Genomic DNA, 26,652 nt, shown 5'->3' with positions numbered 1-26,652 from the left:
TCCCCATTTGTTACACATTGCAGATGGAAGAGATGGAGTACACCACACCACACAAAACAACCAGAAAATAGCCAATACCACAAAAGAGACTCACCCGCACCCTATCGCTAAATACACAAAGCCAAAGCTCAAAATGGCTAAATAAGATCCATCTTGCAGACAGAAAGGTTAACTTAATAGACAATTCAGGCCATTAGCTTTGGATTACATCATAGCTATAGCAAGCAATAAATGGTATGGGTGCCGGTAACTGGATCCTGGAAGGGTAGCCTGGTGTACTTAGCTGAACGTGAGGTTTATTCCTTGTAGCATTTGGGTTGTGACATATACTGTGATTTTGAACAAGAGCCCTTACCTACAAGCAATTCCTTTTCCCCCCTCTCAGCCTCGACATTCACCTCTGTGTTTATTGGTCCGTTAAATAATTCATCACCGCAGCTCTCAGAACGTGTGGGAGTGTATCTGCGCGTGAGGCATATTGCACTTGATCGGAATCACGAATCCCAGAGGACACAGTCTTGTTTGGAATTTCAAGGGGACGTTCATTAGACCAAAACAAGACATTTCCCGCCAACTCAAGTCCTGCATACAAAAGTGTGAGTTAAGCTTGATGAAGTCAGAGGAACGATCCCTATAGCCAAGGGCTTGGGTTTAGTACAAGGAATAATTTGCACAGGTCTGAGACTCAATGAATGAATTTTATGATTCAACCAGGGTACCTGAGCCGACACTGCGCGGACCAAATGTCAGTCACTCCTCTGCAGATCCATCTTGCTCAGGGCTATTAACACAGAAACTCACTCAGAGATTTGAGCTGAAATTCCTAAAACATAAAAAAACAAGACCAGCTATATCAAAGAACTGGACTGACTGTTCACTAAAAGACACATAGAAAATAAACAAATTTACTTAAATGGATAGTTCACCCTTAAATGAGAACACAAAAGAAGATATGAGATATCTCAGTGGGTTTTTTTTTTTTTTTTTTTTGTCCATACAAAAAAAAAAGAAAAGAAAAAAAAAAGCTCACCAAACCTGTTTGGTTACCAACATTCTTCAAAACATTTTATTTTATGTTCCATAGAAGAAAGAAAGTCATAGAAGTTGATGAACAAGATGATGACAAAATTTTCATTCACATTAATGTTCAAATTAACACAGTCAGCCAAGCAATATTATTTTATATGTCTTATTCTTACATTACAATTACATTTAAATGTAGTTGTAAATGCATCTAGTGATTCTAATCCAGAAATACACACGAAATTAAGAAATGTGACAAGAGAGATACATTTTGTGTTTAACACCTGATATCACATATCATAAAATATGCATAAACTAATGAGACCCAAAACTAATTTAGGAAGAACATTTCCAAAAAGCATAAAATAAAATCACCAAACTAATTTCTTTCACATATCTCTGTTATGGGATATTAACTGTGAATATTTCCTTTCGGAAAGAGAATAAAGAAGATATTTGTTTTTATTGTCATTGCCTCTGAAAATATTGATTAGTCTTCCTTTAATAATGCATGTTAAACTGCTAGTCAAAGACGATGAACTTGATTTGTTTGGTCTGACCATATAAATCATTAAAGAAACGTATGCATATGACAAAGCAATACATTCATTTCAATGGAGGTTAGTAATAAAAATAAATGTATTTGCTGTTGAACTTGGGGTGCAGCGAACAGAGTCTCTCTGGATCACACTGAGAATATTATCCAGTGTGCATAATGATCATAAAACCAAGCATTCACTGGTGATTATGGCATTTCTCATTTCCTCTAGCAGATTCCCAAGGTAGCTCTTGTGGCAAATGTGTTTGTAATCCATATACATATGTAAGATCTGACATCTTTACAACGCATGGTGTCGTTTTCCCATTGCATCAACTGCATGGCAATATATATATACATATACACACATATATACATACATACATACATACACGCATAAATATATATATATATATATATATATATATATATATATATATATATATTCTGCAAATGGCCTTTAAATAATTCATTATCAGTGCTATTTGGGGGCAAAATGCACCCTCTTGTATTATGCATGATGAGCATATACAGCATCTGAAGTCCCAGGACATTTGTGAAATGACAGCGCCATTCCAGCCGACAGCTCACCAGATCAGACCATCTTGGGTGTCACACCGGCCAGCCACCCTTCTGGTAACTGGATGCAAATTAGGGTCCTGAAAACCACAACATAGGCCTAATCTCTAGGATAATCACATGTCCATACTGATTCGAGCCATTTGAGGCCTTTGCTGCAGGAAACGTCCATTGTGCTAAAAACAAGTTGTTGCCAAAAATCAATATGTAAAACAGGATTTTGCCTCGACAAAGAGTAATCCCCCATTTTTACACATCAAATTCTGTTCACTGACTCACATAGCAAATCTTTCTTCTGACATGACTATCAAGAAAGGTGCCTCTCGTCTTTCACCTAACTGTTTTCTATCTGCCTATAACACTTGGTATCAGCTGCTGCAATCAATTGTTAACTCAGATTGCTGCTTTAAAAAGTAAAAAAAAATGCTCGAGTTGTAAACAAAAGCAACTTATAATTAACTAAAATAAAGTGAGACCTCAACATGTCACAGCCCCCCTTTTCTTAGATCAGGTGGTCATATATTCTGCCACTTTGTGTTATCTGAACAGGATTAGATTGCTTTCAAATTCGGTGTGTTAATTAATTTCAGTCAAATTAGTATTTAATGTTTTTTTAAATAATTCTCACCCAGGCCACATTTATTTGATCAAAAATATAGTAAAAGCAGCGTTATTACAAATTTAAAATAACTTTAATATATATATTAAAATGTCATTTTTTCATGTGATGGCATGATCCTTCATAAATCATTCAATATGCTGATTTGATGATCAAGAAACATTTCTTATTTATCAATGTTTGAAACAGTTGTGCTTAATATTTCTTCGATTAACAGAAATTTGAATAGAACAGCATTCATTTGAAACTAATGTATTAAATTCTTAAAAAAATCTTACTGACCCCAAACATTCGAATGATAGTGTCAAAATATATATACACTGAACAACTAGTGATAGTATGGCAGTGTAAATGCTTTTAATGAAAACTCTTTTTGTGCATTAAAGGCATAGTTTGTAAGTTTCGCCACTAGAGGTCGCTTATTCAAAAAAACAATAAAGGCGTAGCTTGATGGCGCCTTGAATGAGCGTGAAATAGTGGAAGTTGTCGTCTTCACCTCCACAGCCGATGGAAAGCGATCCGTCGGGCTAATGCATTCAAGTTTTATTAACGTTACAGTGATATGAAGGGCGGGGTCGAGAGCCTGGGAAATTTTACGTTGCTGTTTTTATTATGGTTATATGCTGCAGACGGCCGCTGCTGCTCCTTTCATTTTGTTTATGCCTATTTTACGATTTAAGTTATGATTAAAGTTACATTTAACGTTAGCCTCCTTCCCTGAAATTGAACTTTTTTAGTTTGTTACATTTTTTTTTTATTTTTTTTTTCCAAGTGCTGAAGTACTACTCATACAGGTCTACTACACAGACATAATTGATTAATTAATATTGTGGGGTAACGCAGCATTGTTTAAACTTGGTCAACTTTTAACAAACTTCAGTATGATTGTTTTATGTTAATGTTACTCTGTTCGTTTGCTCTGTGGCTGGTATGAGACACTTGTTGCACATTGCAGTAAGCTAGATCGATGTTAGAATATCATAGTAATAAAAGCTGGGTGACTTGTGTTGCTAAATGACATACAATACATTTTAAAACATTGTATGGAGGATAAAATGCTGTATTAGGCATAATGTTACAACAAATAAAGCTCTTACTGATTATGCTATGTTTGCCACTTGACAAAATAGTATAGTTTGGGTACAAACATGGTACCCAAACTATACTATTTTGTCAAGTGGCAAACATAAAACGAATTGTTATATGTTGATAAAGGTATCCAAACGGTTGCTCACCTGTCTAATAAAACACATACGGTGTGTCCGAAATAGGCCTAGCGTACTGAGTAGGTACTGCATTTGAACTTTAAAAAAAGGATGTTCTATAGTACGAATGTGTGTAGTATGAATGTAATCCGTCTGTACTACATCTGCCATGTTGTCATCATGTAACCTACCAGCGTCAGTTATATGTCACTTCACTGCAATTCACAAATCACAAATGTATTCAGACATACTGCTCTGTTGGCATACTGTTTTTCGCATATAGTAGGAAAGTATTCGATTTCGGACGCAGCGATAACATATTAAAGCCTCTTTGGTGGTTCCATGGTTTCAAGAGAAATCGAGGGTAGCGCGGATATGAAGTCATCGACAGGTGACGTAATGACACGGGATGTTACACTGGTTAAAATAGCTGATTTCTCAGGATTTAAACATTGTTGGAAACATTTGGGATAATGTAAGTACACAAGTTAACAAAATATATGACATTGTTTTAGAATCTAAAAAATCTTGAATATTGTGCCTTTAATAAGAAAGAAAATTGAATGTTCTTATTTTTATCATTAAATGTAAATCTTTCACATTATTCTCCAATGATTCAACTTACCCCTTGACAAGACACAGGTTACCCCTAATGTGCAACGAATCGTCTCACTGGGCCAGTATACATTCATTCTTCTAAATTCAATTGATGATATAAACTGAAACTAGCACATAGTTCAGATTTCTCCTTGCCTGGCACAGCTTACCCCACTCTCCCCTATATTATTTGGTGCTTTAATGCTGCTCCCTTTGCTTGTGTCCAACTCTCACATCCGTGAAGCATAATCAGCTGTATTCAATCATCATCAGGGGCCGTATTCACAAAGAATTTTAAGGCTAAAAGTAGCTCCTAACTGGCGAATTTAGGAGCAACTCCTAAAAATAATGGGCGTGTCACTCGTAACTTTAGGACTCCTAATTTTTTTGACTAAGAGTAATTCACGAAGCATTTTAGCCCTAAAAGTAGCACCTAAGCCTGGGACAGCTTAAAAGAAGTCGAGAGGACTCCTAACTCACTAAGACCTATTCACAAACCGCTTTTTGTGCCATTTCACATTGCAATGTTTTGAAATGCGTATGCGGCGCTACAGGAGCTTCCAATCGCGAGGGAACAATTTTGCATTGTAGGCATAACTAGGGATGCAATAACGCCACCAACAACAACCAAAACTAGGCTACTCATTGCATGTAAACTAATTGTAATGTTTCATTGTGAATCAAATTAAAATGTTCTTCTCTTTGCAAACGTAGGCAGAGGCATATAGTGACAGATTAATTCAATAATGTTGCAAAGATATTGCATCAATCCATATGTTTCATTAGGCTACTAGGCTATTTGTTTTGCCTTACTCTTTATTCATTTAGGCTATTTATTCAGGTATTCATCATCTTCCGTCCTTCGCACTACTTGTGTAGCGCACGCATTCTCAGACCTGTCACTCATCATCGTAGGGGAGGTGTTTGGAATCATTCCTGCGTTACAATCATCAGCCAATCAAGGTGGTCACTTCAGTCAAGCTCGTGCATGAGTAATGACGTCATCCATAGCAACGAAGACTCACTCTAAGTTTAGGAGTTGTCATTTTTCTTTACTAAGAGTAGGTTTGAAAGGCGTTGTGAATAACTTTTAAGAGAAAACTCCTAGCTAAAATCTTTTAGTGCGATTCAGGAGTACTCCTAGTGGTAAGATAAAATGCTTTGTGAATACGGCCCCAGATTCAATTAAAAAAGAAAATGTCTGTCGTAAAGACAGATTGCTTTTTAAAATGTGTTTCTAGCTGTACTATTTTAATAAACAGGATCAATACTGAGTGACAGAGGAATGTGGTGGAGGTTGCACCCTAGAAGAACAGTGTGTTTGTGTTCCACGCCTCTGCGCTACATGCGTCAGCTCCACTGTGTGGAATCCCAGCTCGTCGAACATTCGGGGCGCTTAAGGGTCTCTTGTTTTCCTCACAACTTTGAGTGCACGCCATGATCATAGTTTTAGACATATACTTTCTCTCTCTCTCTCTCTCTCTCTCTCTCTCTCTCTCTCTCTCTCTCTCTTTCGTAATTTGTACACACTCTTAAGTTCTATGTAATGAAAAAGAAAATGAGTCATTGGTTTGTACAATGCAACGTAAATGCAGAAGTCGAAGCTTCTTCAGAATTAAAATTCCACTTTAACCAAATGAACTAAGACAAGTTCACAATTAAGACAAGTTCAAAAAGAATGCCTTTGAGCAACCCATGTGACAAGTTGCTATTGCAGATGGCTCCTGTCGACTACTTAGACATAGTGAGAAGAGGAATCAAAAGTGTGTGTTCTGCGTCTCTCACCGAAGGTGTAAAGGGATCACAGAGCCATTGACACTTTGTACTGACACCAGAAAAATAGCTGTGATGGGAGAAAAGAGCTCCGAGCCAAAAGCACACATGTAATTTTAATGAATGCAAGAAAATACACACCAAAAACGAAATAGCTCTTTTAACCATTACAAAAGTTTTGTGCTGGGTGAAGGAAGGGGGGGGGGGGGGGGGGGGGGGGTTGGGGGGATGGCAGCCATCAAGAAACACAGACAGACCCTAATGGCCATTATATCATCAACAGCAGGTGTTTGAATATACAATATCAAGGGAATCTGTGGTGAGAGCTTTCAACAACATTATCCATTCTCACTTTTAAGTTATTCATCCTTGGCAGTACTTCAGGAAATTATTATTTTAATATATTCCTAATGGCTCACTTAAAGGTTATGTCTATCTGATGGCTTTTAAGAAACACATATTTGGCTTTAATCTTAGATTTTTTTTCTCTCTCCCTGAATAAATAGTGAATAGTTTTTTTTTTCTGAATAAATTGTTCATCATCTAATATCTGCCTTCACAATGCTTAATTAAACAATCCCAGTGGTCCCCTAAATTTGCCTTCCATCCGGTAACTCGCACTCCAGTTTTCATACAGAAGCTCCTTGTATTCATGTTGGTTTTGAAAAAACGGTGGGGTAACTCTTAAGTTTATTTACTATACCTTACGCCTTGAATGCATGTGAGTGTACAAAATGAAATCATTACTTTCAAATATGTTTTTAAATATATATTTCAAGGTAAACGTTTTTGTTTTTTTTCCTTTTACAAACATCATGAATTATTAATTCATAAATTTCATGTTTTTAGAAGGTCATACCACATGACATTTTATAATCCGAGCTAAACTTTACTTCTCGTAAAAAGATCAAATATATCTGATATTATCTATAAAAGACTTATTGACCTTGACATAGTCATGAGCGTCTGCAGGGGTCCTCTCTATGATATAATTTTCCGTTTTATGTTTTCTTTTTTTCGGTGACAAAAGTTTTTCAGTAAAATAATAATAGGTGAAAGTTTAGTTTTTTTAATTAAGGTTAGTTTTTTTCAAGAATTGTATTTCTTCATTACGATATCAGGGCAGCTGTTTCACCCAGGAATATTTGACTTTAAGTCCCCGCCAAAGATTTATCAAAAAGATTTTTAATACAAATACCAAAGACATACTCATCATAAAAGTCATGAATAAATTGCAATTTTAATGTATTTCTGAATAAATTAATCAAATAAAAATAAAAATGAACATCATGTCATTAACCCACGTTTTAGTCCCAACTGAACGATACACATTCCATCTCACACGACAGATCCTGGGCTGGCTGTCTACAGGAGATCATTCCCTCTGTAATGACAATGAAGTCAAAAGGCCGCATTAACGGATAATGGCCACTGCACCCACAGTCGCTGATAATATCAGTCCTTTGATGGTCGGGTTACGCAGAGATGAGAGACGAATGGAACGGCAGCACTAAAAAATGTATGAGAAGATGAAGCACTTTCTAAAGAAAGCTTTTCCAAGTAAAATATGACACCTGCCCCTGTTGTCATCCCTAAAGACCGTGAAATATTACCGTTTCCAGATGCATCACACCCCACGGACGCTTGCTTTGGTGCCCAGAGACGATCTGTCTATAGCCGTGGCAGAGGTTAGCCACTCAAATGAGTGGTACGGCCTCAAAGTGTATATTCTTGACAGGTTTGACATAACCTACTGCGGCAATAAAGGTCACTAACACATAGTGTTGTATCGATTTTGTGTAATGTCACACAGCTACAATGTCTGTATCATTCTGAGCTCGCTATATGGGATCAATTTAATGCACAAAATTCTCCAACTGACGGCAAGACGCAAATATCAAAAGACGACCAATTTTGTAGGCGAAGGAACAAAAAGCATCCGTATCAATAACTCTGGTCCTCTCTGTGTGGTCACTGCCACAGCTTCATAACGTCACGTCTGGCTCTGATCCACCTCTCACCTCATGACTAATCTAACGGGAATCCTTCGCTGAGAGTTTGCATGTGACATTTTACATCAGAGAAAACCGAACACCCCCCACCCCAACTGCATGCAGTCTTTCTTTCTCTCTCTTTCTCTCACACCCACTCGTCCCCACGCTAAAATCACGACTCGCAAAATTTGGAGTAAAGCTAGAATCAAGAAGAGAACCTGGTGTGTTTTGAAGTTAAAAAAGCTGCATTCACGAATATAAAAGAAACAACCACTAATGCTTTCATCCATTATTTACTGATGAAACTGCTAAAATCACACATAAACAAAGCACAGGGGATAAAATTGGACCAAGTTTAGCTACATGTGCCCTTTCTACACCGCCAGAGACATTATGAAGGAAAAAGGCGATCTACTTGTATAAGAGTCAAAATTAATTATGTAAATAAGATATTCCGTAAAGTTATGAGAATGAGAAATTGACTTTAAAAGCGATTTTATAAATGCATGTTATAGACATTACTGGGTTTTTTGACCTGGTAAATTTTTATCAAAATATCACGACTCATATCAATATCACGACTCATATCACGACCCTCTTCTTCACATTTCCCTGCAAGCTCGCATTCAGTTATGAGTGCAATGCCCACATCAGAATTAGATTCAGAATCAAAATCACCTTTTTTGCCAAGTACCATGGGTTTACATGTACAAGGAATTTGTCTTGGCGTACTGGTGCTTAGAAATTGTAAAAAAAGAAAAAGGGATAATAATAATATTAATAAGATAGACATCTGTAAGGTAACATCTAGCAAAAATGACCATCAACACCACAGTGTAACACTAATCCAAGGAAGATGAAGATGATTGCAATATAAAACTAGATTTATTAAATAACTCAGAATAGAAATGCAAACAACGATCCAACAATATGACACAGTGTGCTATGCACAAACAATACTGGACAATGATTGATACAACTAGACTAGAGGAACTTAAACAGACACAGATAATGAACTAAATGATAAGCAATAAGCAGCTGTGACGACTAACCATTTTTAGAACACAGAAACTAATGATTGGAAGGAAACTAAGACAAAGGAGAACATGTGACTGAAAATCACAAACTAAAAGTCCATGAAAAGGAAACTAACTGAACAGAACCGTGACACAAAGCTATTGGGCAATATCATTTTCAGAATATTTTAATTCTGTAATCAGAGCAGCATTTATCTGGCATAAAAACAAGCTCAAACCTAAACAGATAAATTCAGACCAAATTTTTGGTTACACTTTATTTTAAGGTGACGTTGTTATAATCACAAATCACAAAGAAAAATGAACTATTAATTAACTATTTGCACTTACTATAGGGTTAAGGTTAGGCTTAGGGTTTGATTTAGGGTTAGTTGCTTGTAATTATGCATAATTTACTGTTATTACTATAAGTACATGTAACGTGTAACTACGTCACATTGCAATAAAGTGTTTTGGAAAATGTGAACTGTTGCAGTTAATGCTTAACATTGGAACTTTATTACCTTCTCAAATAGTTTGTTTTCATATTGAGTGACAATATTCACATTGCACTATCAACTCGTCATTAGCCAAAACATGACTCATCTCATTGAACTCAATTAAGCAAGACACAACAGTGTTTTATACTTCACCGCAACATCTAGCTGTTGCTGTTGATATTTGCTAACATTGCGATCTGAATTTGCTATAGGCTACATGCTGCTGCTGAACTAAAGTACTAAGAATTGCTGTAAGCTCTGTTGAAATATGCGAATACAAAACCAAATGCCTATTTCAATTTAATGAGTTCACATGCCAGCAATGGTCTGTCACTGTATCCTCATAGCAACAATATCTGTTTGCTGCTGCATAAACGCAATATTGCATATACGCTAGCTGCTAATATGCTTAGTAATTCACTCTAAGCATTAAAACGGGACTGTTAACATGACACATGATTTTAAACCTTGCGTATGGCTACTTCATAAGGAATTAACAAGGCAGACCATGCAAAAATGCAGTGCTATAGCATAAGAAAGTCCGTTCACTTATTGTAGACGTTGAATAAGAATTTCAGAGGAATCCTGAAACAATTACTGCTTCTGAAGCTGCCTAGTATAATTACACAGCTTTTACTTTGTATGAAACATTATGCCCACCCATGCAGGGGTGGATATAGAAAATTATTTATAGGGTGGCAAAGGGGTGGCAACACCAAAAATCACATGTTTTGGTACAATTTAAAGAGCAAAACTTTTGAATTTCCTAACGTTAGAAAGAAATACAATAATATCAAAGCACTGAGACTGGATCAGTTTTGAAAACAGTGTTTGAGTTTCTGTTATTAGAACACCCTATCAATTACATACTCTAGCAACACCCCAGCAACTGTATAGCAAGAGCCCTGCAACCACCTAGAATATCCTAGTTACCACCTAGCAACACTTTAGCAAACACCCAGAACATCTATCTATTCTGGCCTAACTGACCAAACTATTGGGTCCATTAGCTCAATGTCTTTTACAGTATACAACAAATAAGTTTACAGATGCAGATACAGTAAAATATATTTCACTACTGTAAAGGGATCTTGCAGTAGATGAAAAGCACTAGAAAAGAAAAATAAAGTTGACAATCACAAGTTTGAGGGAGTGCAACATGTGCTAAGTTTACTGTACAATAGAATAGTGAAATTTCCCTCATCTAAAGTACTGGTACTGTGTACTGTAATTATACCGCACTGTAACATTTACCCTGTAGATGATTCTTTCAGCCCTCTCTCCAGGATGCAGAGATTCTGATTGTTGTGTCGTCAGTTTTGCTACCTAATGTTTACTCATTGTTAAACGTTTTGAGAAATGTGTCTCGTTTTGAGAACTAAATGAATGGTTTTGGAAATTGGGTCAACTGAGTCAGTTATAATGTTTTAGCAATCCAGAAAAACTGCAATACAATTAGATTCTTACCCAACTCTTCTATTAGTTTCTGTGATCGGGATCTTCTTACTGATTCCACGCTATCGTTTCGTCGAATGGCAAAATGGCCTATATGATGAAAGTAAAGCACAGGGCCGTAAATTCAGCTCTCCAAACAATTACGAAATGAATCTCAGACATATACGGACAGGATTAGATTTCTCAGAGGACTTCTGAGTTAGCCGAGAAGCATTCATTTTTCGATTCACAAACAAATGGAAAAACAATTTGTATAAGTGAACTAGGTTCATAAGAGTAATTTGTTAATGAAGCTGACTACACTGGGCGTGCTGCATGCGCAAGTTTATTGAAAGACGTGTTTTCTTTCCATTATTTTGCTTTTTTATGTCATCACATTGAAGCACCGCTGCTGAAAAGCAGTACTTAAAACACTGCTTACAATTATATTTTAGTCTGATAATTCTGGGGAGGCAAAGCTTTTTCTTAGGGTGGCAGTTGCCAGCCCGGTAGATCCGCCCCTGCATCCATGTTTTCCCTTTTTTTCCTGAAAAAATCTGACATTTCAAAAATCAATAAAGAAGCAAGCTCTTGTTTATATTTGAAATCATCCGTGTAGTTCAGACACACAGTCCAGACAGAATCATACAATGCACAAATCACTCCTCATGTTAACACAAGCCGGATGATAAAGCTGTCGAACAGATTGAAATTACTCTGAGCCAAGCAATGAGAACCACAGTCAGAGCCGACAAACTGCTCACCTCATGCTGAGCAAGTACAGCAACCTGGGGCCGTAGAGAAATTCAGAAAGCAACATATTGACTCGTTTTATTCCCCAGTTAATTTTCATCTTGCCATTAGAACACACATTAAATGTTATAGCAATTTATGGCAATATTTGGAAAGTCACAAAACTGTTACAGTCCCCCAGAATTACATTGAATGAACAGTTTGTGCAAATCAAGTAGCACAAACCAAATGAAGAGATGACACCAATCCTTTCTGAAAACAGCTTGATATCAACTAGAAGGATCTGGGGTGTAGAAAACAGCGCAGGTGCCACCATATGACCATTATCTTTGGGCAAAGGGGCTATAAATGTGCTTTAGACAAAATGACTCCATTAATCTTTTTTCTTTTTCTTTCTTTTTTTTTTCTGGGGGAGGTCTTGAAAAGTGTCGACATGAAACCTGTTGAAGACAGTACATTTGCCCTTGGAGAGTTTCTTTGTTTCTGGTAGCAATAACCTGTTTCCACGGAAACCATGCAACACAAGCAGGATGATGGAGCAGGATTGGTGTGATGGTTATTATTCCGGTGGAACATTCCAGAGCACACACATTCATCAAAGTATTACACCTATGCATGGCCGTAATGCCTCGGCTTCTTATTCTCATCTAATACACTGTGCTAGATAGCTGTTCAATATTAGGATCGAGTGATACGATATTGAAAACACTCGTCAAGTGTCATATTGCAATATCTTCGGTTAGACCTCTTCCTTTATCACTTTATAATGCACTGGAGTGAATCCGAACCAGGATATGTAACAAAAAACCTGACTATTTTGATTATTATCATCATTGATTAAGTTAGTTTTTGCTATTTTCTGCTATATGTTTTCAAACTTTTAATGCAAAGGACCCATATATGAGGATCCCCTTCTTAAAGTATAAAGACAGCTATGTTCATGTGCACAGAACCTACAGTCCTATCTGAGAAAAATATTGCAACATAATGCAACATAAAACAATGATTTCAAAACTCAAAAATAGTTTTATATATATTGTCATTGTTCTAAAGCCAAAGCAGCTATTAACATATTATCTATATGTTATTATCTATACCTATGGCAAATATTTTTGTATTAAATTGTAATATTGTTTCCAGTAATAAATGTAAAAAGTAATTTAATGAAAGTAACATGTTAACTTTGGCAGCTGTAAAAAAAAAAAAAAAAAAAAGAAGAGAAAAAAATAAATAAATACATTTGCACAGACCCCCTATAGTGGCACTCATGAGGGCATCAACAACCTAGTTTGAAAATCTCTGTTCTAGCAGAAAGATAACACTTTTTTTAATAAGTAACATATTTTACATGTTTCTAAAAAGCCACAAAATTTTGTTTATTAAAATATTGTTTAACTGACTGTTTCTAAAGGTAATAAAGCACTAAAGGCCCTGCTGTATTTTGAATATATGCTTAATTATATAACTCCACAATCAGTAGTACAGTATGTACATTTAAACTAAGGTACATGTATAATGTTTGTGCAATAAATAACTCGCAAATTAGGATTCACAAATTGTAGAATTACGGTGCAATTCATTTATGAACAGATGGACAATTTGCCCGGAAACTCTCTCCTCCTCCTCCTATTTTTTTTTATCTTGAGAGTAATTAAAAGACAGACAATAATGTTTCTCTTCATGTTGGTCCAGACTGTTCACCTTGCAGTACAGGCCTGCTGTCACTGTGGAGCAGAGGGAGATGACTGTGTAACTGGGGTATTGTGACTCACTTTTCTGAAGCTTGGAGCCAGAGCTCAGGGCCATTGGCAGCATTGTGCCAGTGAAAGAAGTCATTGAAATATACAGAGAATCTGCGTGCATCTGCCTGACTTGGCAGGAAGGCTGTTTGTCTGAAAGGCATGCACGTACCAAAGTCGTTCCCATGGCTGATCCTGCACATACGGTAATAATGGATATTAGTCCCACTTCTCTGAGGTGAAATTTGATGTGCTAATACCCGTTATTGCAAACACAAACTGTGAAGGAACTTTATTTCATTACTTACTGCACAGGAATCTGAGCTGTTTCACATGCCAAAATACCTATTCTGAAAGGAGAAGGCAAGTTGACTGACAAGATCTATGGTCTCCCGGAGGTATGATACATTGAGCTTAATAATAATTAGTCTGTTGTGTGAGCATAGAATGATGTATAGGGAACAAAATTACTTTTGATGTGGGGTGGCACACACATTGTTAGAGAGAGGACAGTGTGCAGTTGGCTATCTTAATTAGTACTAAAACAGGAGTTTCTTCTGCCTTTGAGAGCCGTAATGTCAATGATCCCATTATCAAGCACGTCTGTGCAAACACTGTCTGAGTTAAGTTGCAAAGCAAAATATCCCACAAAAGAGTACATTCCTAAGCAAGCTAAATGAAATATAATGCCACTGTCAGCCTCCCATGCTTCTATGCTTCAACTTAAACCTATACAAGTAAAAAAAAAAAAAAAAAGGTTTAAAGTCATGATTAACTTTGCAAAATAATAAATACTGTACTAAAGTAAAGTAAACTACAATTAACATACATTATATATATATATATTCATTCTCAAGAACATTTTAAGTGTTTTCGGCTAATAAATTGAATTCTGATACTCTAGTGACTTCTGTTTTTTAGTTTCGACTTCTAGTTGCCACATCTATATAGAATTATGTAAATGTATTCTAAATATATTCTCTGCTTCCGCCACATTTTTATTAAATCTTGCAGACAAATAAGCCTTTTTACTACACCTACCTAGTTGTGTTTTTCACTCTCCTTCTTTCTCGTTTTCATTTCACTGTGGGTCATGAATTTTACTCTCAATAGTAACTGACCTTGTCCGTGTTTGTGCTTTGGGACACAGAAGGCATGAATAAAGCCAAGGTGAACTTTCCTCTCTGAAGAATTGAGTTTTTTTACTGTTCTTTGGTTCTTTCATGTCTGAGTGCTTCTCATTGTTCTGGAGTCATATGTTGATGGTTAAGTAAGGCTTTGTTCCACTTTAAAATCTACAGGAGGAGGGAATCTTTCTTGTTTGGCATTATCTGACGTTATAAGCAGGTCTCTCTGCAAGGCAATTCAACTCTTTTCTACTCTGAGATCATTTGATATTCTGTTGCAATATGTATGACTACAACAGGGATGGTGTGGGACTGAAACAGCTGGCCCATTACAACCAACAACATACATGCATATACACATACACACAAATTTATGTCCAGCCCATCCCTCGATAATTGCAGTATATTCACATTTTCCAACAGAATGCATTGCTTCAGTTTCATTGCAGTTTTAAGTTCAACCTCATCTGGTATGCAAAACATTAGAAGCTAGCAAGCAATAATGACTGCATCATGACTTCTAGACACAAAGAATGTCCATGAAGAGCAGGAGGACTACAGCATGACAAATGTTGAGTGTGGTGAGAATTCTCACTGTGGTGTCCAGTTTGGCACAGGCCATTCTGGCTGACCTTGTCTGGATGTCAGTGACTAATGTCTGATCTCATCGCAAGCCCAGAGTAATCTGGCACAGCCCTGGTGGATCTCCATAAAGCAGCAGGGTCATCACAGGTTTCCAGTGAAGATCAGGCATAGCCTGTGACATAAAGGCCAAGTCTGCCCTGCCACCCATGTGATGCCCAGATAAACTGTCCTCCAAACCAGTAGTTTGCAATTACCACGCAAAACAAAAACAACAAATATCACTGACAAATGTGACATTTAAGACAGCAAATGAAAAATGTAATTTGGTATGAATCATTTAGGTGTCAGTTTAACTGTTATATTGTCTGTTCATTCAATTGGCAACATAAAGTCTAACCTGTTCTTTTCCCGTGTACAGCATGCACCAAAATGCATCACAGACTCAGGGCCGTCCTTAGGGAGGTGTAACCTTGAGGGGGCCCCACGGCGAACAGACCAAGGGGGGAAGAAAGGTAATAAAGATATCATCAAAGTAGTCCATGTGACATCAGTGGGTTAGTTAGAATTTTTTGAAGCATCGAAAATACATTTTGGTCCAAAAATAACAAAAACTACGACTTTATTCAGCATTGTATTCTCTTCCGGTTCTGTTGTCAATCCGCGTTCACGACTCCGCAGTGACGCTGCTGACGCAAGACCCTGCTGACGTAAGACGCTGCTGACGTGCACACTTACGCACCATTTTAAAAAATATAGCAATACCAAAATACAAACAATGTAGAATATCTTGAATACAGCGTGCATCTCCCTCAGACTGTAAACGAAGCTCGGGCGCACCAGATAACACGTCAGCAGGGTCTTATATATGTTAGGGCAACATATGTTACAAAATAAAGACAGTTGTTACACTACAGTGATATTTAACCCATCCGTAGTATTTCTGCGGAAATAATCAAGCTTTTGTCAGTTTAGTAAGGCTTTTACACTTTTAAGTTTCCTTTTAATGTTTGATGGTTGAAGGTGAGTAGAATGTCATTTCATTGTACCCAGTTCTTTCTTATTAGCTTCTCACTAATTTTTTACAGTTTAACGGAAGTTACTCCCATAATTCGCACAAAGCAAATATATATATATATATATATATATAGTATGTATTTATGTATATGTACCCGCAGCACTGCATTTTGTATGTCTCCCTCATATAACACACCTGATTCAACTCATCAGCTCATTAGCAGACAGCAAGACCTGAAGTGGGTGTGTCAGATAAGGGAGGCATACAAAATGTGCAGTGCTGGAGGTGCAACAGGACAGGTTTGAAAACCCCTGTAACGTATAATTGGATGACTCGGGCAGTGAGGTTACTGTCCGTAGAACTGACAGTCTCTGGAATCACACCTTTTCCCTCCTCAAGAAGACTTGGAACAGAACTGTTACGATGTGAAGACAGACACTGTGATAACTGTGTAACTGTGATGAGCATTGTGACCGAACCAGCCCACTGATACTCCGACTGATTCCCCCGTGCCGAGCTAAGACCCCCGCTGCCGCCCCGGCCCCACTGGTTTGCAGATATCAAAGCACCCACCCCATCCTGTTTCATGCGCCAGTAATTAACTATCAAACCCTACCGCATACCCCTCCTTTAAACCAACAATTCAGGATGAAAGAGCCGTGACACTTTGAAACCTGAATGCTTTGTTGGTAAACATTTCAAACTAATTAACAGCATATTTAATTAAAAAAGTACATGTGAAGCATTTGAGCTTCTGTTTTTTTTTATTGTAATGCTCCAGCAAAGAAGGTTGATTAAAATCCTGCTTGCCTAACATTTACCAAAAGTCACCGTGTACATATTTATGGTGTTTTAGCAACATACAAATGAGGTCTGTGCATCTGATAGAGTTACGATATCATTGCTATTCCGCATGGGTGCATGTACCAGTGTCTCAGTGGCTCGCTCGACGTGTCCTGCCTTCTGACCCGAGCATGGAGCAGCATTCATTTACACAATCTAATGAGGCAAGACCTGTAGTTGTAGGCAGGAATTCTGTTTACACTCACATTCATGCCATATTTCCAGCTCCAGAGTACTGATGAGTGCACACGGCCGAATCAGCCCACAAATATCCAGATACCCCACGCACAGCCCAGGCCAATAAATCACACTCAGTCCCTTACATCTAGAAAGAAGTCGAGAGGCCTGGGAGGAAGCAAGTCAGACTGGCTTGCAGCAGACATTTTTCACAATCTGGCCTGTCACCAAGCTGAGCGCCTTAAAGCAAGATTAATTCGAGGAGGACAAGCCGTCTGACTTTAGTGGCATCAGTCATGATAGGGCAGGGAGGGAGCAAAAATCTCTGACAGACATGCAATTTGTGTTCGGATGAAAGAGATCCGCTAGACGTTATTGGACAACTTGATATCTTCATAAAATGTTAGTTAAACTCGCAATATCCTGCTGAAAATTACTATATTACCGTGTCAAAACCAGTATGTAGTTTGGTATGTTGTTTGTTTGTTTGTGTTTGTGTGTGTGTGTGCGTGTGTGTGTGGGCTGGCATCACAGCCACTGAGATGATGGGTAAGGCATGCAATTTTGGTTGTCATCTCACAACCTGTCATGTCCTTAATGCTGGCAGAAATGTAATGTATGCAAGTTTTTTAAGATAGGTGTGTTGTTATGGCCCAATTTTTTACTTGACATGATTTAAAAGAGCACTGTTATGTTAAAATAATATTGCCACTAAGCACACAAGTGAACATTTATGGTGCACAAAAAACACTCTCTAAAAGTAGATTGTGCTCTATTTTAAACACAGTATAAGATGGAAAAAAAATGACTGCAAAATCAAAAACACAAACAACTGTGGCTCCTTTTCTACAACTTCTTGTAAGCAATGCAAAATAAAAATTTACATTTTAATTTCATTAGCCATTTATCAGTAATTGGTCACAGTATGAAAATAATTATCAGCTTACCGTATCGACCACATCCCTATATGCAGACACTAGCATTTAAGCGTGCATTTCATGACTTTCAATTTTATGCCTTCAGTTGTACATATGTTTACACTATTAAGCCAGTAAAACACCTGATCATATTTTTCCAAATTTAGCAACAAGCACAATACAACCTCCAAATCGGTTTATAAGAACTTTTAGATTGATTAAAAACAGCCGCTGATGTTAAATGACTCATACGGCTGTGTGTAAGACATCTCAGCTGAGAGAGACTGCATTTCAGATTGATCCTTCACCCCGTGTGTGCAGTCAGTGAAAACTAATGTATAAAACATTCTGCTTGCACCAGAGTTAAATAAATAATAGATTCCTTTTCAGTGGAACACAAGCAAGACAAAGAAATAACAGTGTGGGGAAAATGCTGAGAGGTCTGTGAAAGGTCAGTGGTTGCGACTGGCCCCAGCCTCCATTGAGATCCTTCGCAAGCTGAAAGCTGCTCAAGGCATACTAAACAAACCTGAGACCCATGCAGTGAGGCTTATTTGCCTTACGACAAACATAGGGATTGGGTCACAGTGAGATCGATGTGCAAAGTGGGGTGCAACATGGAACTGAACTTGTAATACAAAGCAAGTTGTAGTTCCAAAATATATCTCAAAATACAGATTTTTAAAGAAAAATAAAAAAAGACTTATCATACAACAAAAATATTTGGCTAAACTTCAAATGTGGGCACTGGAATTGGGTTTGCTTTAAACATTAAACTAAACTCATCTTAAATACTTTGTGTTGTGTAAATTGAATGGAAAAACAGTTAAATTAGATGCAACTTGAATCGCTTGCAGTTAGCACCTAGCTACTGTAGTAGTAGATAGATAGTGTTAAAGTGGCATTGCTGTAACTACATCTACTATTTAGAAATTATTCCTGTTCTTTCAAAGCAATGAGGCTGTGAAAATATAGACAATAATTGTTGCATATTATGCACATTTTAATTAAGGAAATTAATTGCTAAAGCAGTGTAAATCCGTTCTTGAGTGTGTATAAAGTGAGCTTTGTAAAATCATTGCAAGTTTCAGGCTCACTGATCTTGTCAGTCGATGAGTCATCTACAGGAAACCCATGCATTTAATACAATCTAACCAGAAAGAGCCAATAAAACATTGAAATAAGCAGTGTCACCTCTCCTCTGAGAGGCCAAAACACAAGACTGAATGAATCACAAATCATCTGCATTTCGATTTTCCGAGCATGAATTCAGCTTTCTCAGCTGCCTCTTGTTAATTCCTGATAGCTCGGGAAGAATTTTCCCCCTTCTTTGAAAGCACTAAATCAGGACTACACAACTTTGTAAAGCTCAGGGGCCACAAACAGGATCCCTTTTTGCACACACATACTTTTTATAGTCATTATTTTGTGCTAAAGTGGCAAGTAGTGTGGTATGCAGAATGACCAAACTTTTATATTACAGTATGATTCATTTTATATCATGGTCACTGTATAAATCATAAAAAGGTTCATGTTTCTGGAAATTAAACCTTACTAATATGCTGATTTGACGCTAAAGAAGCGTTTCTTATTATAATCCATGTAAAAAACAGTTGTGCTGCTTAATATTTTTGTGAAAACAATTCAGGATTTTGTGATGAATAGTTTAAACCCCAAACTACTGAACGTAGTGTATTACATAACCTACCAATTTTCATATTTAATAAGGCAGTGAATTAAATACTATCAAATGTTAGGTACTTTTGCTCCTATTTTTTATTTGATTATATTTCAATTTAAATCAACTCTGACACAAAAATTATGATTAAAAATGAATAAAACTCTGCCATCCATGCAAAAACAGAATCGGTTTTCGCATCAGTTTTCATGCAATCTTCTTGCTCCAATTTTCAGCTTTGCTTGACCGCCATTACCTAATACACAGCATCTACACTGAACACAAGTGGACCATTACACTGCATAAATAAAAAAGTATCTTGAGGAAAACTAATGTCACATTTTAGCTCAGAAATAGACTTGTTAAATTTTCACCTGGGAAGTATTTCACAGCTAGTTGAAAAAATTCCACAATAGGACATGCGAAATGTCCACAATCCCTTCAGTACGCCATTTTTAAAGTGAAGTCAAATGTCAGGGTTCCTAATTAGGCCCCAGGATCCCTCTATTGTGCTAATTGGTGGAAAGACAGCTGACATCTGATCCAGTTCAGCAGGGCAGTGGTACCAGGGCTGTGGGGGTCTCAACAGCCATAAGCAGCCTTATCTCTAACAGTAGAGGGTCTCATTTAGCTTATGAACCAGCATGCATCGCTGCTTAATGAGCGAGGAGATATAGAAGAGCGAACTGTGACAGCAGCACCAAACAATTCACCTATAAGATCATCAAACTATTAAAGAAATGATCTTACTGTCTGGATATCTGACGGCAATAAGACCAATTAAGATGATGGCGGATGATAAATACATTTGTGGTTAGATAGGATAGCTGAAACCGAACGCATCTTGAGGGTGCAATATAAATGTGTCAAGAGTCAGAAGCATGTCTGGGGTGCAACAGCGGGGCAGGTTTTAACATTTCATCCAACATACTGCCTTTGCTTCCTCTAGACAATTTGGCAACAAAATGGGATGTTTATTTTGTTTTCGTTAACAAGAGTGCGCTCTCCCCGTTCGCAGCATGCATTACAGAGCAGCCATGAGTTTCAGTCTGACACCCCTGCCAATTATGTTTGTTGGATGACTTCAATATCATCGTTTTATTAGAGGGATGTAATTTGTGCTATGGATTTACAGTCAACGTAATAGAAGTCCTGCCTTCCAGGTCTGTTCTGTGCTATAAAATAAGGCAGATGTATAAATCTTAGTACATTAGGCTGATTTGGGTGAGTGTGGGGACTAAGGTAAATTCTTTCTTTTTTTTTGCGCTAATTTATTTTGATTTTGATTTACTTGGGTTTGCTGCAAGGAAACCTAATCAGAAAATTAGTCACATAAGTAGCCTGCCTGTTTTGTCTCCTTACCTCCTAAATCTCCTCATGAATGTTGCACTCAGATGTCTCGAATAACGAAAGGATCTCTAGAAATATTTCACAGGGGTTACTTCCATTTTCCACACACTTTCTGTGCCTTAAAAGGTGGCCCACTCTGACAAGCCCTCAAAAGTGAAACTGTCACTTTCATTGGTGAGTCAGACTTTCCGGAAACACATGGCCCATGCTGGCAATTATCTCTCCAAATAACAGATCTAAATGACAGACACTAATACAGAGACACATTTCAGACTGGGAAGAGGTTGTTTCCGTGCGTGCTGGAAAATATATCTTCTGGCACCTGCGCTTTTATTGGCGTTAAGCTATCCGTATGCGATCAGCAGCCTTGCTTTAAAGGGTATTCAAGTTGCCAAGAGTGAAGAAAAGTCAATATTGATCCAGAGTCTGTGTGCATTTTGTTGGGCAGATGCTAATTCGCAGGCCCTCTCTCCTCTGTTGAGGTCAGGAAGAACGGCTCGTCTTAGAATAGCGCTGAGGATCGAGCTCGAAATGCACACTGCCTATTTTAGTGCTTGGCGTGAAGCCGGTAAAAGAGCATGGGGGTTTTAACAGACGACGCTGTAATCAATGCTGCTGTTTTTCCAGAGGACTTTTCATGTCTGTGCTGGGATAGAAGAGTAGAATAATTACAGTTTTGTTTGATAATCCTGAACAGCAGGATGTGGGCCATGAGGCTGGTGTGTAAAGAATGTGCACACAGAGTGACGCTGTCACTAAAATATTGTTCACATCTGTCTCAGACATATGGCTAAAGAAAATATCTGCCTTCACATTTGTTTCCGTCAATAAGATGCATTCATACTTGCGGTGAACATGGAAAGGGAACAGTTGTGTTTACGATTAATTAAAAGGTATAAAGGAAAAATAATAATAGAATATTCAAAGGATATGCACATACTGTCTGAAAGCTAAATCTGTGAAAAAAAAAAAAAATCTGCCTAAATTGAAAAATGAACTCAAATGTATGGTACTGTATGTCACCATTTAGCCAATTAAACATTTGTGTATGTGTGAGTGTGCAAGGCAGTCTCACCAACCAATGCGTGACATTTGTGACATCCTCATCACATCTGCAATCTCTGGATATAATCACGTTTGAATGGTGCAAAAATAGTCTGTTTAAACTCCCTATCATGTTTATACTATAAATATATCAGTACAGTTACGTTCTTCTATTATATATAATATTATATTTTATTACATGGCTTAGTTGAATTCTAATGTAGAATGCGGTCTGTTATTTATTGATAACAGACCGCTGCGAAGTATAACAGACCGTTGCCATGAAAAACAGCGCGTTGCTATGGACGCGGAACGGACTATTTTCTTTGGCGGAAGCAATACATTCATTTTTAAATCAATAAACTCCCTTTTAAATCAATAATTCGTGTCAAATTATTTATTTATTTTGTAGGTAGCCATGTAATAAGCGGGATAATGTATAGAGAGGCGGTCGTTATAGCGAATAACAACTCCTTCAGGCTGATTCAAGACCCCTCCGCTTCGCGTCGGGGTCCTGTTCAGCCTGTCGGGGTTGTTATTCGCTATAACGACCGTCTCTCTATACATTATCCCTTACATATTATATTATATTATATTATATATATTTATTACATGGCTTGGTTGAATTCCAATGTAGAATGCGGTCTGTTATTTCTTGATAACAGACCGCTGCAAAGTATAACAGACCGTTGCCATGAAAAACAGCGCGTTGCTATGGACGCGGAACGGACTATTTTCTTTGGCGGAAGCAATAAAATCGTTTTTAAATCAATAAACTCCTTTTTAAATCAATAATTCGTGTCAAATTATTTATTTATTTTGTAGGTAGCCATGTAATAAGCGGGATAATGTATAATGGGATAATGTATAAAGGGATAATGTATAGAGAGGCGGTCGTTATAGCGAATAATAACCCCGACAGGGTATTCGCTATAACGACCGCCTCTCTATACATTATCCCTTACATACATAGTATAGACACTTACTAAAATATGATTCAATGTAACAATATGTATCATAAAATCTTATTAGGCATATTTAAAACAGGAATCATTTGATGACAATTAAAATTATATTACAAGACTAGGATTACATCAAATACTAATTAATTGTAATTTGTAAATCTTTATACTTTGCTAATATCCTTCAAACCCCTAGGTTTTACCCATTTGTCAGCAAGAAGTTTTTGTAAGGAAGTGAAAATCATTTAAAATGTAATACAATTTAGTATGATGATGATCACATATTCTTTTTATATATTTTAATAATTAAAGGACAGAATAAGTATTGTTTCATTTTTACAAAAATATATCCTTTACGCTGAATGACCATGGTTTGTTACTCGGAATGACATTTTGCCAAAAAGGGAAATAATATTGCCATTGTTCCCATAATTGCAATGTTTTTAGTATCAGTCTGTATCATTAAATTAGTTTTAATAATATGCCTGAGTAAATGATGGCAGAAGCAGATTATTCTACTGTTCTGATCCTCCCTGCCATGCTTGCTTAACTTGTCACTTTGTTTCTGACTTGCTCGGCCCCAAACATTACTCCTTGCAGCTATATTTATGAATACTTTTATTTAGTTTAACATAAATGACATTATCAGGAAGAGTATTTTGGGTCGAGAATCCCCTCAATGGTCTCTTTTGAACTTGTGACATACCGTTGTCACGATCCCTGTACTGTCTTGTGTTTTGTAGGACTTTTATGTTGAAGTATATTCTTAGTTCCCCATTGTTTCTGTGTTCAGTTCCTGTTTTGCCTTGTACCTTGTTTGTCACCATAGTTACCCTCATTAGTTCCCATGACATCAGTCACCAACACCTGTCCCTCAGCCCCTTGTTAACAAGTCTATTTAAACCTGTGCTTCAGTTGTTGTTTGTTGGTCATTACTGCTGTTTGTGTATTCCTGTCATTGTTTTCCAGCCTTCTCTTTGTGGATTTTACCATTTGTTCCTGGAGTATTTCGTGTTTATGTTTGTCTATTAAAACTTCTGCTTGCATCTAGATTCTCTCTCTGCCTCGTCCCTGCTTACACGTTACAACCGCAGTGAGGGGGAACTCCCCGTTCAGAAATATTGGTAATCTGTTATTCTGACAATCGCAATCCTGAATCCCTTTCTCTTTTCCTTGCTAAAGGCCCGTTCACACCAAGTATGATAACTATAATGATAATGATAAAGATGTAGTTAAAAAAATTATTCGAAATATATTTTTAAAAAATAGAGTCCACACTACAAATATAACGATAATGGCACAGAGAAACGACTTTCACTTTCAGAGCGATTTTTTTTTTCAGCTGCTGAATGATAAAAGCATTGACAGCCAATCAGAATCCATTCCACTTCATTTAAAGTGGCAGATGACAAAACTGCAGCACGCGCTTAGAATGAACAGTTATCGATCATTGGTAATAAGAAAATGTTGAATTGTTGAGCCCAAAAAGTATTAGTACTTAGGCTTAAGTCTTGTCTGTGAAACCGGGGGTGAGCATTTGAGAGGGAGCCTCTCTTGTACACGTTTCTCAGAGCTACCAAAGGCCTTGTTGAGCGATTAGGGCTGTTGTTAAAGTGTGTTGTGGTCTCTGTGCTGCACCCTCAGAGGACAGAGAGATGGATGTAATACAAATATCCCTGTCCTGGAGAGATTATCCCTACATCTTTTGACAGAGGAGGAGGAAGTGACTAGAAAGAAGTCAAGAAAGAGAGAGTGGGAATTTAATAGTTGTGTGAACGAATACGCACTCCGTGCTTCGCGTTATGAATGGGGCAGAGGAGCTGTATAAGTATTCATGGGCTGTGATGGAGGAGGAAGAGATTTGTAACGGAGTGAGAAATTCCAGTGAAGGGCAGAGAACAATTTGAGATACATTAGCCACACCTCCTACCCCGCATTTCCTCCCTTGTTTCAAGTGATTGATAGCGCACCTCAGCAGCCTTTCCTAATAGAAAGCTCGGCTCTTCATGAGGGGAACAGCATATGTCTCATTTTACGCAGGAGAATAGAAAGGCTATAAATGGCTTAGCCAAAAGCAAGCAAGCAAAATCTGCAATGACGAGCCTTCCTGTCTGCAAAACATAAAAAAAAAGCACTTGCAGACTTTTTTAAAGCTGACTTTCATCGCAGCACATAATCATAACCACCAAATCAGCACAGACCTTCTGGAAACTGTGCTAAAAATGTTGCTTACCTTGTGCAGACTGCTGAATATTCGTCTTTTAACACTTATGAACCGTTCAGACCTGGACTTTGATCCATGCTTTTGAGTAAAAAAAAAAAGTTCAAGGGCGCAGTCACTGCTCTGCGCAGTCTGTTGCATGCTGGGAGGGCTTGTGGTGTATGTCATCCTATCAGTATCACACATCAAACAGTAAACACTAGTGTCTTCTCATTAGTAGCTTCTAAGTAATGATCCCTTTAATGATTAGGAATGCAGAGATGTTAAAGTGTTAGGGCTGAATGTCACAAATGTGTTTTGTAGTCCACGCTGTGCAGTAGTCTCTCTGCCTAAAGCTGCTTTTCTTTATTTGGTAAGCTTGACTGTGTTCTAATTTTTTGTACGGATATTATTTTATTCAAAACTACAATAAAATGGCAATTTAAACATAAAATTACTTCCAAAAAATTCTATGATAAGCATGTTTTTTTTTTTTTTTTAGTTAAATTGGTTTTGATAAATTAAAATGAATTCACATATATATATATAGTGCGTGCAGAATTATTAGGCACGTTGATTTTCTGATCATTTTTTTTCCCAGGCACATTTTACCAATTCCAAACCACATTAATCATAATAACTACTATTAATTTTATATTTAATCATTTATAAGAGATATATAATTGTTCATGAAGGCTGGAAATGAAAAACGCCTTATATTCAGGTGTGCATAATTATTAGGCATGTTTTCTTTTACAGATAAAATAAGCCAAAAAAGAGATTTAACTCAGACTGAAAAGTCAAAAATTATTAAATCCCCATGAGAAGGATGCAATACTAATGCAATACTAGAAATTGCAGTTAAGGCATGACCATTGGAAAGTGAAATACTCATTGGGTCAGCAGGGTCAGACAAAAACAGGTGGAGAAGAAAAGACCCATTTTTTGGGAGTTTATTTTTAGTCCATCTCCTACCCTGAAGTC

General features: G+C 37.3%; 1 long non-coding RNA gene across 1 annotated transcript in view; it reads right to left on the bottom strand.

Moving 5' to 3' along the window:
* Window positions 1–247: 247 nt before the first annotated feature.
* Window positions 248–26,652, bottom strand: part of LOC307161363 — a 65,516-nt gene continuing 39,111 nt past the window's right edge. The window contains exons 2-3 of the long non-coding RNA XR_013821713.1: window positions 720–781; window positions 248–582 (exon numbers count right to left, since the gene is read on the bottom strand). This is a non-coding gene — a long non-coding RNA (uncharacterized lncRNA). The remainder of the gene's footprint in view (window positions 583–719; window positions 782–26,652) is intronic.

Source organism: Squalius cephalus, assembly GCF_949319135.1.
Source record: "Squalius cephalus genome assembly, chromosome: 7".
In the NCBI taxonomy this organism is placed as follows: domain Eukaryota; kingdom Metazoa; phylum Chordata; class Actinopteri; order Cypriniformes; family Leuciscidae; genus Squalius; species Squalius cephalus.
Note: the sequence above shows the minus strand (reverse complement) of the source record. Positions and strands in the feature narration are given on the sequence as shown.